This window comes from Lynx canadensis, chromosome E2 (genome assembly GCF_007474595.2).
Source record: "Lynx canadensis isolate LIC74 chromosome E2, mLynCan4.pri.v2, whole genome shotgun sequence".
NCBI lineage: Eukaryota > Metazoa > Chordata > Mammalia > Carnivora > Felidae > Lynx > Lynx canadensis.
Window position 1 is genome coordinate 30,944,287 of NC_044317.1, and position 12,287 is coordinate 30,956,573.

Genomic DNA, 12,287 nt, shown 5'->3' on the forward strand with positions numbered 1-12,287 from the left:
AGTGCTTTAACAAATATGTGATTTTAGAAGTGAAATACAGAAAAAAATTATTTTTCTAGATTCTATAATTGTGAGATGGAACAGATGAAGGGCTATGTGGTCTGCAATGAACAAAGCCATTAGAAAAATATAAGGTAGGTTAAATCACGTCTCTGGAGCATATCTTATTTTCAGCTTCAGACTCCAGACTAGGGAACTTTTATGTATACCTAAGTCATTAATCAAGAAATCCGTGTCTTATGCTTTTATATGGATGTATGTTTATCAAGAGGAACATAAAATGAGATACAATGAAAGTTACCAAATCCAATACATCATCAAATATGAGATACATCATTACCTGATATAACATGAAGAAAAAAAAAATGCCGTCAATTAAACTACGGCACTATACCACTTCACATTTTTATTTTATAATGAACGAAATGACCTTTTTAAAGGTTTTTAGACTTAGTCTTATTCCAAAGGATCTGACAATTTCTTCTGCCTTGAGGTACTCTGCTTGGTCCATAAAGCACTTGATTGTTGCTCTGTAAGTAAATGTGGAATTGCTGTCATTTCTTCAACAAATATTTGCTTCACTAATATTAAATTTATGCTCTGCTACTCTGTTTCTGTGCCTCTCTACGTAATCAATGCCTTTGTGGTTAAATACTGAAAAAGAGAGTATATTTGTAAAGATATTTTAAATAACAAACACATGTGGTACTATTGTATGTAGCCCAACTGAGGCGATGGCAAGATAAAGAACCATGACTAACTTTGTGTACACACAGACAACGATTCCATGACAGCCACCTGGGAAATACTGACTGAGACACATCCCAATTTCAGAGATATTAAAAGGGGAAAAAAATATGCATCTTAGGATTAACTTCTTAAATAATGAGAATGTATTACTTCAAGAGTTCAGAACCCAGAACTATAAAAATCTACTGCCCAACTGAATGTTGACAGATATGACTTTAGTTCATACAGTTCTATTTACAGTGATAACAGTGAACTTAAATATAAATAAATATAAAACATTAATTTATACAGATTTACTATATGCTTATACATTTGTTCTTAAAAAAACAGTTAAAGAATTTTTAGGAAACTGCTCTGGAAATAAATATATACCAGAGCAGTAACAAAACAGTCCATACAGGAAAGAACTGGTACAGTCTTTGCAATTTTGTACATGATGGTAAATTATGCTAAAGCAGAGTGTTTTCTACATTTATATAACCTGAAGCTTAACAAAAATATGGGAGAAGTAGACATTTTAATTAAGAAACCAAGTTTGGGGGCACCTGGGTGGCTCAGTCAGTTAAGCATCCGACTTCGGCTCAGGTCGTGATCTCATGGTTCATGGGTTTGAGCCCCACATCAGGCTCTACGGTGACAGCTCAGAGCCTGGAGCCTGCTTTGGATTCTGTTTCTCCCTCTCTCTCTACCCCTCCCCTGCTCACGCTCTGTCTGTCTCTCTCTCTCTCTCTCAAAAATAAATAAAACAGGGGCGCCTGGGTGGCTCAGTCGGTTGAGCGTCCGACTTCAGCTCAGGTCATGATCTTGCGGTCTGTGAATTTGAGCCCCGCGTCGGGCTCTGTGCTGACAGCTCAGAGCCTGGATCCTGCTTCGGATTCTGTGTCTCCCTCTCTCTCTGCCCCTCCCCCGCTCATGCTCTGTCTCTCTCTCTCTGTCAAAAATAAACATAAAAAAAAATTAAAAAAAAAATAAAACATTAAAAAAAAAAGAACAAGTTTGCCATTTTCTCATCCAATAAACATTTATGGATAAACAACAACCTACACAAACTCGATGATAAGTAGTAATTGATACCTGAGGGAATTTAGACATGTAAATAGAACATTATCAGCACGTTACTTGTGCTTTGCTAAAAGTAAGTACATAAGAGGAACATCTAATAATGTAAACACCAATACTATACTAAGAAGATACAGATTCCATATGTGATAAGATATATGTAAGTAGTTGACCTTAGTTATAAAAACTGAGACTGAAGGTGAACTATGAAAAAATGCACAAAAAATCTAATAAAGCCATGTTTTCTGATTTGAACAGTTTATTCTACAATTGACACAAGGCTCATTTAAGTTCTTAAGATCTAGTGTTGTAATTTATTCTGTAAATGTACCATTTTCTAACTTTATGAAAATATCACATCAAGCTTGTTTTAACTTGTTGTTTAATTAGGCAAATATTTATGGACTGTCTATTATATCCAAAGCAACTCTGTAGAAACTGTAAAAGTTTCTGCCCTCAGGAAGTTCAGAATTTAAATGGAGGAAAAAGGGGGGGAATGGCACAAGAAAAACACAGTACATATTGAATAAAATATGGTAACTGTGTCCTAAGAGAGGCACAGGTTCATCGAGAAGATAATTTATAAAAATAACATTTTTGGCAAGTTATTCAGGAAAAACTTCTTGGAACAGTTAGCATTTGAAGAAGTCTTATTAGAAAAGGACTGGAAGGGAAGGTCAAAGAATTCAGGAATAAAGAAATAGCATGAAGGAAGTAAGTACAGTATGACCACTGCAGAGGGTATATAACAAAGGAAGAAAAGTAGAAAATAAAGGCAGAAACGTAAGTTGGGAGTACTGCTGTAGGGGGCCTTATCGATTAAGTACATTAAAAGAATACATTTGGGGGACAGAATTCTTCTAAGGTTGAGACAAGTATTTAGAATCAAAATGAAATTACTTCTCTATCTTCATTTCTATATTTACTGGATGCCAATGACCTGAGGATCAAACAAAACGGATTCAAACATCAAAAGGACAGAATCCCTGCCTTCACAAAGTTCATAATCCAGAGGGGAAGAAAACACATAAACACACAGTGATATATGCCTTAGCAGAGATGTATACACAGCACTATGTTATGGTGGCACAGATTAGATCGCAGTTAATTATTTCTGGAGAAGATCGGCAAAGGCATAGAGATGAGCTAACACTCGAACTGGGCCTTAAGAGTAAAAACAAAATCATTGAATATGAGTTCTGAAACAGGATTTATGTATATAAACATACTTCAATTGTAAATTGACTTCCTCAATATCTAACAGTTGCTTTCTTTCCAAGACATCTCTGTATTCTCCAAATAAATCTCTCAATATTTTTCTACTAATGAATTAGTCCTTCCCAGTAAATTCTACACATTAAGAGTCTCATCCCATTTAATACGAAGAGCACTGATCCCTACCAAATTATTAGTTTTCTATTAGTCATCTCTTCAGCATTTCTATACATTAATTTGTGCTACATTAATTTTTACTTTGTTTATGAGCTACTCATAGCTATTTCAAATTTATATTTGGAGAAAATTCAGCTTCAGAATCACCTGATTCAACTGTCTAGTAACCTGTGCATACTACAAATAACACTCCATTATAAATCTGTATTATATTTCTTTTTATTTTCTCTCCACTAGACTATATACCCTCGGGAAAAAAAAGGAACACCTTTATCATCCTCGTATCCTTAGTATGTTGCCTAGCTTAGTAGGCACACAATAAATTTTTGCTGAATCAGTGGATGACTGCATAAGAATTAGGAAGAACATGATACCTAAAACGAAACATAGACCAGAGTCCTGCCTCTTCCCTTCCTAGCTGTATGATTTTGAGAAGATCACACACTATTTGTTTTCATCTGTAAAAAAACAAAAACAAAAACAAAAAAACCCAAAAAACAGAAAACAAATAACATAACAACACAAACTATTAACTACAGTCCTGTCTGCCTCAAAGGTGAATTATAAAGTACTGTATTAAATAAAGGAAGTGGTAACCCCTATTAAAACAGGAAACAGGTGTTTTACAATCCTTTCACTCTCTTGCATTATTCCTAAAACTGGCAAGGACACAGTGGAAACACTACAAGAAATGCCCAGAGGTAAAGGAGGACTTAGCATTTAGAGAACTACTCAATAGTGTAGTGTGGCCAGAGCATACTACTAGCCAAAACAGAGATGTTGAGAGGCAAGCAGAGGTCAGATATCTAAGGCTTTAAATTAGCCATGTTAAGAAATCTGGACTTTATCCTAGAGGCAATAGGGAGCTATTTCACTGTTCAAAATTTCTCTGGCCTAACACTTGATTAACTTTTTTACTGTGGTAAAATTTAAAGTTATTTTTGGATAGCAAATAGCAACTCTCTCAATAACAGTGACCAAAACACTTAAGTTGTACCTAGAAATATTTATCTGTCATTTTAAAGAATATCTTTACTTGGCAAATAAAAGCTGGCAAACTTCAATTTACCATTTCTTTGTTTAAAAAAAAAAAAAGAAAAAAAAAGGTCTATGAACTTCTAGAACAGTCCCTGTTAAGGAAACTACTTGAATATCTGTTAAAAATTTCTTTAGAAGTTCAATTTTCCTCCTGCCTTCCTAGGCATGTACTTTAAGATTGTTTAAAACAAACCTAATTATGACAACCTTCAAATTCTTGAAGACTTATGTCTCCCCTACAGCTTCTCTTTTCAAAGCTATCAGCAAAATTTTTCCAGCTTATTGAAATGTGAAAAATCCTATATAAAAAATAAAGAGATACTAGAAAATACCCTCAGATGAATAAAAATGAAAACACAAGCAAAAGTTATGATGCAGCAAAAGCAATGGTCTAAGGGAAATTTATACTTGTAAACAACCGCATTAAAAAAAATCTCAAATTGATAACCTAACTGTACACCTTAAAAAAATAAGCAAACTTGGGACACCTCGGTGGCTCAGTAGGTTGAGCACCTGACTTTGGCTCAGGTCATGATCTCGAGGTTCGTGGGTTTGAGCCCCGCCTCGGGATCTCTGCTAACACCTAGGAGGCTGGAGCCTGCTTTGGATTCAATGTCTCCCTCTCTCTCTGCCTCTCCCCCGCTCACACTCTGTCTCTCAAAAATAGACATTAAAAAAAATTTTTTTTAAAAAGCAATAAGCAAACTAAATGCAAAGGAAGCAGAAAGAAATAATAGAGCAGAGATAAATGAAATAAAGAAGAGAAAAACAAGAGGAAAATCAATTAAATTTAACATTAGTTCTCTGAAAAGATCAACAAAATTGACAAGATCCCAATTACTAAAAACAGAAACAAGAGAGGATATTACATATCTTATAAGACTATAGAAGTACTGTATAAGTCCTTTTTATATAAGAATAAGTCCTTTTTAAATAAGAATAATATGAACACTACACACCAATAAATTGGATAAACTTAGATGAAATGAACAAATTACATGACATGTAAACTACAAAAATTGACTCAAAAAGAAACTGAAAATCTAAATAGACCTATAACAAATAAGATTGAATCTGTAATCAAAAACTTCCCAAACTTCCCTGGACAAAAGTCCAGGACCAGATGGCTTTAATAGTGAACTCTACCAAATACTTAAAGAATTGACACCACTAATTCTTCTCAACTTGTTCCACAAAAATAAAAAGGTAGAAGTACTTTCTAACTCATTTGTGAGACCAACATTATGCCTGATAATGAAAGCCAAAGACATCACAAGGCAAAAAACTCAAAAACCAAAAAACAAGACACTAAAGACTAATATCTCTTATAAACATAGATGGAGAAATTGTCAACAAAATATTAGCAGACCAAATCCCACAGCATTTTATACATATATGTACATATATGGTGTATTATATGAAAAAGTGAGAATTATCCTACACGTGTAAAGGTAATTACATACAAAAGTCAATCGATAAATACACTGCATGAATAGAAAGATGGTAAAAGAACATCATCATATCAATTGATGCAAAAAAAGCATATGACAAAATCTACTACCCTTCCAGCACCCTTTCATGATAAAAACACTTAATAAAATAGGAATAGAAAGGAATTTCCTCAATATGATAAAGGCCCTATATAAACAACTTAACACCTAACATCAAACTCAACAGTAACAGAATGAAAGCTTTTGTCTCCAAATCAGGAACAAGACAAGGATGCCCACTTTCACTACTTGTATTCAACGCAGACTGAAGGATCTAGCCAGAGAAAACAGTCAAGAAAGTAAAAGAAAAGCCATCTGAATTAGAAAGGAAAAGGTACAATTATCTCTGTTCACAGATTACATGATCTTGTATGTGTGTAGAAAACATACACACAAACTGTTAGAGCTAATAAACAAATTCAGCAAAACTGTAGGATACAAATCTATGCAGAAAAAACAGTTGTATTTCTGTGAGACAGTAATCAACACTATGTAAAGGAAATAAAGAAAACAATTCCATTGGGGGACCTGTCTGGATCAGTTGGTAGAGTGTGTGACTCTTGACCTAAGGGTTGTGAGCCTAAGTCCCACATTGGGTGTGAATAAAAAGGAAAGGAAAAATCAAAATTCCAATGATTTTTTTGCATATACAAAAAAACTGATCCTAAAATTCATATGGAATTTCAAGGGACCCAGAAGAGCCAAAACAATATTGAAAAAGAACAAAGTTGGAAGACCCACACTTCCCACTTTCAAAACTTACCACAAAACTACAGTAATCAAAACATGTGGTATTGGCATAAGGATAGACAATATAGACTGATGGAATAGTAGGGAAAGTCCAAAAATAAACCTTCACATGGTCAACTGATTTTTGACAGTTTTTCAATGGGGAAAAAATAGTCTCTTCTACAACTGATGTTGGGAAAACTGGAGAGCCACATGCAAAGGAATAAAGCTGAACTCTTACCTTACACCATAAAAAAAAATCAACTGAAATATATCAAAGATCTAAATTTAAGAGCTAAAACTAACACTATTAGAAGAAACCATAGGGGCAAATCTTCATGACTCTGGATTAGCAATGGTTTCTTAAATATAATATCAAAAGCACAGGTAATAAAAGAAGAAAAAAAAGATAAATTGAACTTCATAAAAATTAAAAACTTGTGCACCAAAGAATACTATCAACAGAGTAAAAAGACAACCCACAGAATGGGAGAAAATATTTGCAAATCATGTATCTGATAAAAGTTTAATATCTAGAATTTATTATTTCTAAAAAAAATTTTTTTTTAATGTTTATTTTTATTTTTGAGACAGAGAGAGAGCATGAACGGGGGAGGGTCAGAGAGAGGGAGACACAGAATCTGAAATAGGCTCCAGGCTCTGAGCTGTCAGCACAGAGCCCAACGCGGGGCTCGAACTCAAAGACCGCAAGATCATGACCTGAGCCGAAGTCAGCCGCTTAACCGACTGAGCCACCCAGGCGCCCCAATATCTAGAATTTATAAAGAACTCCCAAAAACTCACTACTATACTCAACCCAATTTTAAAATGGACAAAGGACTTCAATAAACATTTATCCAAAGAAGATGTAGGCATGCCCAATTAACAGAGATACTCAACATCAGTCATTAGGAGAACGCAAATCAAAATCACAGTAAGATTTCACTTCACAACTACTAGGAATATTATTTTAAAAATGAAAAGTAATAAGTGTTTGAAAAGATGTGGGAAAGTTGGAATACTCCTACATTGCCATTAGTAATGTAAAATGGCACAGCCACTATGAAAAAGTGTGGTTGTTCCTTAAAAAGTTAAAGAATTACCATATAACCCAGGAATTCTACTTCTAGATACAAACTATACACCCCAAAGAATTAGAAACAGAGACCCAAATATTTATATGCAAAAGTTCATAGCGGCATTATTCACAACAGCCAAAAGTTGAAAACAGTCCAAGTATCCATCAACAGACGAATGAACAAAATCTGGTAGATACCTAAAATGGAATGTGATCCAACCATAAAAAGGGGATAGAGTTCTGATACCTGCTACAATGTGGATGAACCTAGAAAACATTATGCTAAGTATAATAAGTAGACACAAAAGGGAAATATTATATGATTCCACTATACAAAATATTTAGAATATGTGGAATAGGCAAATTCATAAAGATAAAAGGATTAGAGATTACCAGAGGCTAGGGAGAGGGAAAAATAAGGAGTTATCTCTTAATGAGTAGTTTCTGTTTAGGGAGGTAGGGAAGAAATGGAAGACAGTAGTGAAGGTTACACAATATTGTCAGTGGAAATAATGCCACTGAATTTTACACATAACACATTAAAAATTTAATTTAAATTTAAAAATATTTTTTATTAAAGGGTACCTGGGTGGCTCAGTTGGTTAAAGGACCAACTCTTGATTTCAGGGCATGGTTGTGAGATAGAGCCCTGCGTCAGGCTCTGCACTGACGGCGAAGAGCCTGCTTGAGATTCTCTCTCTCCCTCTTTCTGCACCTCCTCTGCTCACTCATTCTTGCAAAATAAACTTTTAAAAATATTAAAAACAATTTTATTACGTTTCTTTATTTTTGAGAGGCAGGGAGAGACAGAGCACAAGTGGGGGAGGGGCAGCGAGAGAGGAGACACAGAACCGGAAGCAGGCTCCAGGCCCTGAGCTGTCAGCACAGAGCCCGATGCAGGACTCATAAACTGTGAGATCATAACCTGAGCCGAAGAAGGACGCTCAACCGACTGAGCCACCCAGGCACCCCTTAAAAAATATTTTTAATTAAAAAAGCCAGACATGTTTTTTCCTCAAGGCCTTTGCACTTGCTATGTACAGTCTTCTTTCATTCCATCCAGTTCTTTTCCTCAAAGTAACTTTCTCACTGAGGCCCTTCTTGACCACCCTATCTAAAATGTCACCATTTCCAGGGCACCTGGGTGGCTCAGTTGGTTAAGCGCTGACTCTTGATTTTGGCTCAGGTCCCGATCTCACAGCTGGTGGGTTTGAGCCCTGTATTAGGCTCCATGCTGACGGTGCAAAGCCTGCTTTGGATTCTCTGTCTCCCTCTCTTTCTGCCCCCCCCCCCCCGCTCACTCTCTATCTCTCAAAATAAATAAACATTAAAAATAAATAAGTGAAATGTCCCCATTTCCTGTCCCATACGGGATATTCCCCTTCCCTGCTTTATTTTTCTACCTTAGCACTGGCTAACATTCTATATATTTTATATATTTGTCACGTTTAAAGTTTATGCTTCCCATAAAATGTAAGTTCTACGTCAAAAATTTTTATATGGGGGCGCCTGGGTGGCTCAGTCGGTTGAGTGTCCGACTTCGGCTCAGGTCATGATCTCACAGTTCGTGGGTTCGAGCCCCGCATCAGGCTCTGTGCTGACCGCTTGCTCAGAGCCTGGAGCCTGCTTCAGATTCTGTGTCTCCTACTCTCTCTGCCCCTCCCCCGTTCACGCTTTGTCTCACTCTGTTTCTCAAAAATAAATAAATGTAAAAAAAAAAATTAAAAAAAAAAAAGAAAATTTTATATGATGTATCCCTAGTACTTATTATATAAGTATATAATAAGTATATAAAATATAGTAAGTAGTCAATAAATACTCATGGAATGGACCAATTTTTCTTTTTGGTTGGGGAGAGGGAATGCTTCATAAGGCAGAAATTGTTTTTGTTCTTTTAAAAAATCTTACATGAAAGTTTTTTTCAAAAAATGGCAACACTGGTTACCTGGACATTGGAGTTTATGGTCCATGTAAAAAATATTTTTTATTTTCAATTACGGTAAAACATATATAAGCAAAAAACTTACAACCTTAGTTAACCATTTTTTAGGGGTACAATTCAGAACCTTTTAACATATATTCACATTGTGCACACATTCTCTTTTTCATCTTGCAAATTTGAAACCATGCATCCATTAAACAATTCCTCATTTCTCCCTCCCCACATCCCTGGCAACCACCATTCTACTTTCTCTTTCTAGGAATTTGACTATTCTAGATACCTGACATAAGTGGAACCATACAGTATTTGCATGTGACTGGGTTATTTCACTTAGCCTAATCTCCTCAAGATTCATCCATTTTGTAGTATGTTTCAGAATTGCCCTTCTTTTAAAGGCTGAATAATATTCCAGTGCATGTGTATTATGGCCCATTGTTTATTGCTCCCCTCCCCCCCAAGTATTTCCCAAGTTCTTTTTGAATAAGAAGCATGACATGCTGTAGAATCTACCCTTTGGTAGTATGTTCAGTTTTACATGGGAAGTGCAGTAATAAAAGACATCTGGATAGCAAATCACAAACTGTGACCCAATTTTCAGCCCTCAAATGGTTAGAAAACTTCTACCCAAGGAGCACCTGGGGGTGGCTCAGTCTGTTGAGTGTTTGACTTTGGCTCAGGTCATGATCTCACAGTTCTTGGGTTCGAGCCGAGTCGGGCTCTGTGCTGACAGCCTAGAGCCTGCTGCAGATTCTGTCTCTCTGTCTCTGTCTCTCAAAAATAAATAAATTTTTAAAAATAAAAGAAAATAAAAAAAGAAAACTTCTACCCAAAGTACTCTGAAAGTAATTCTTTAATATGGATATTAAATATGTCTCTTCTTAATTTACCTAACAGTTACTTATAAGCCTACACAGACATTTTCAAAGTAGGCTAACAGGATCCAAAAGAAAAAATTCATTACCCCGAACTATAGACTAAAACCTATTACTATTATTTGTTTTTCCCTTATCAGGAGACCAAAATTCTAATCTCTGACAGTAACTGAATGTGTGACGACACAGCCCTCTGGACTTCAGTTTCCTCATCAATGACAGGTTTCGATAAGATGCCTGTGAAGGTATCTTATAACTCAACATTGTATACTGTAGTTTACTTTCCATTCACATATTCAAAAGTTCTAAAAATTCTATAGACTTCCAAGAAAGAAATTTTTAAAAAATTACCCCAACCAAACTAGAGATGTAAGCTCCAGCAGGAAAAAAAGCTTAAAATTCTCATCAAGGAAAAAAAGCAAGGAAGACTTAAAGTGGTGGGGCCCCATATTCTAAAATAAAAACTTACTGAAATTAAATTTTTAAGTTTTTAATTTTAAAAAGACCATGCTTTTTCCTCCTCTTGAAGACATCAATTATTACCTTCTATATGTAAAATTCCTTTAAAAACTTATGTGAAAGACAGTCATTCTATTAAGTTGTAGAAATATCCTCATCTTTTAATTTTTCAGGCTAATATGACCTTAACATATAACAACATGAGTATTAGCAAAAATTAGAACCCAATAAAAAATATACACCAATTTGAAAGTTATCCAGAAGGACATCCTTCTAAATTATTTTCAACAGCTAACTAACAATTAAATCCTGAGGTTGTTCTATTAATGTACAATACACAAAATCATGAAAGAAGCCCATAGAATAAAAGACTTTAATGTCTTATATGCCAATCTCTGTATTTGTTTATACTGTTCTATTAAATCCCATCCTTAACTCTGCTGTATGTATCATCAACATGTTTTGGATTAATCTCACTGCAATATATCTAACTTCAACTGTTTAATAATAAAATAGATTCACTAGTCAATTAGGACCATATGTGGCAAAGGTAAGTCAGCAGCAAATGTAGAGCTGAAGGACCCCAAGGTTTCCAACTGCCATCTCTCTAAACTGCATAACCTTGAGCAGTTCTTGGAACCTCTCAGTCTGTTTCCCTTAGGTGATCATCTACTTGACAGGGTTATTCCAGAGTTCAGAAGAACAGATCCCAAGTCCCAAAACATGGTAAATGCTCGACAGATATGTATTTCCCTCTCACTGACCTGCAGAACTAAGAACTGATGACGCTACATTAATTTGCTCAAAAACTGCTAAGATCCAAGCCTGTTATATCTGATTGTACTTAGTTTCCAAATGATTTAAAAAATATTTATACAAATCAACAGTATCATCATATGCCTATATCTGCCTTCGCCCTCCTAACATATATACTTGTTCTTTTTATTCTCTTCCTAAAGATATCAATGCCCCTCCACCCTTATTTGCTTCTCTTCTCCCATAGGTAATCCATGCTCAACCATGTTGAAATGTTGGCCTGAATTCAAACTTTCTCCTATCTCCATTAATATGTACAAGAAGTTCTCTACGCCTACAACACTGACCCCCCACCTCCCACCTTCCTCCACTTGATAAGTAATGTCTTTTAGATTAAACTCAAGTTCTACTACTTCTAGGAAGCCTGTATGTAAATGTACATGTACACACACACAGACTCTCTCTCTCTCTCTCTCTCTCTCTCTCCTTGAACTGGTAAGCACTCATTTTCCCATAACTTACACACCGTATTACTGTCCTGGGTCTAGTAGTACACCTAGAATGTCTACTTTAGAAGGTCTAATTTAGTAAGTCTGTCTTGTCTACTAAAGATGAATGCAGAGATTAGTTCTTATTCATCTTTATATCCCTAGCATCTACCAGCACAATTCCTGGCACACAGTAAATACTCAAATGCTTTCAAGAATTCAATAATGTCATAA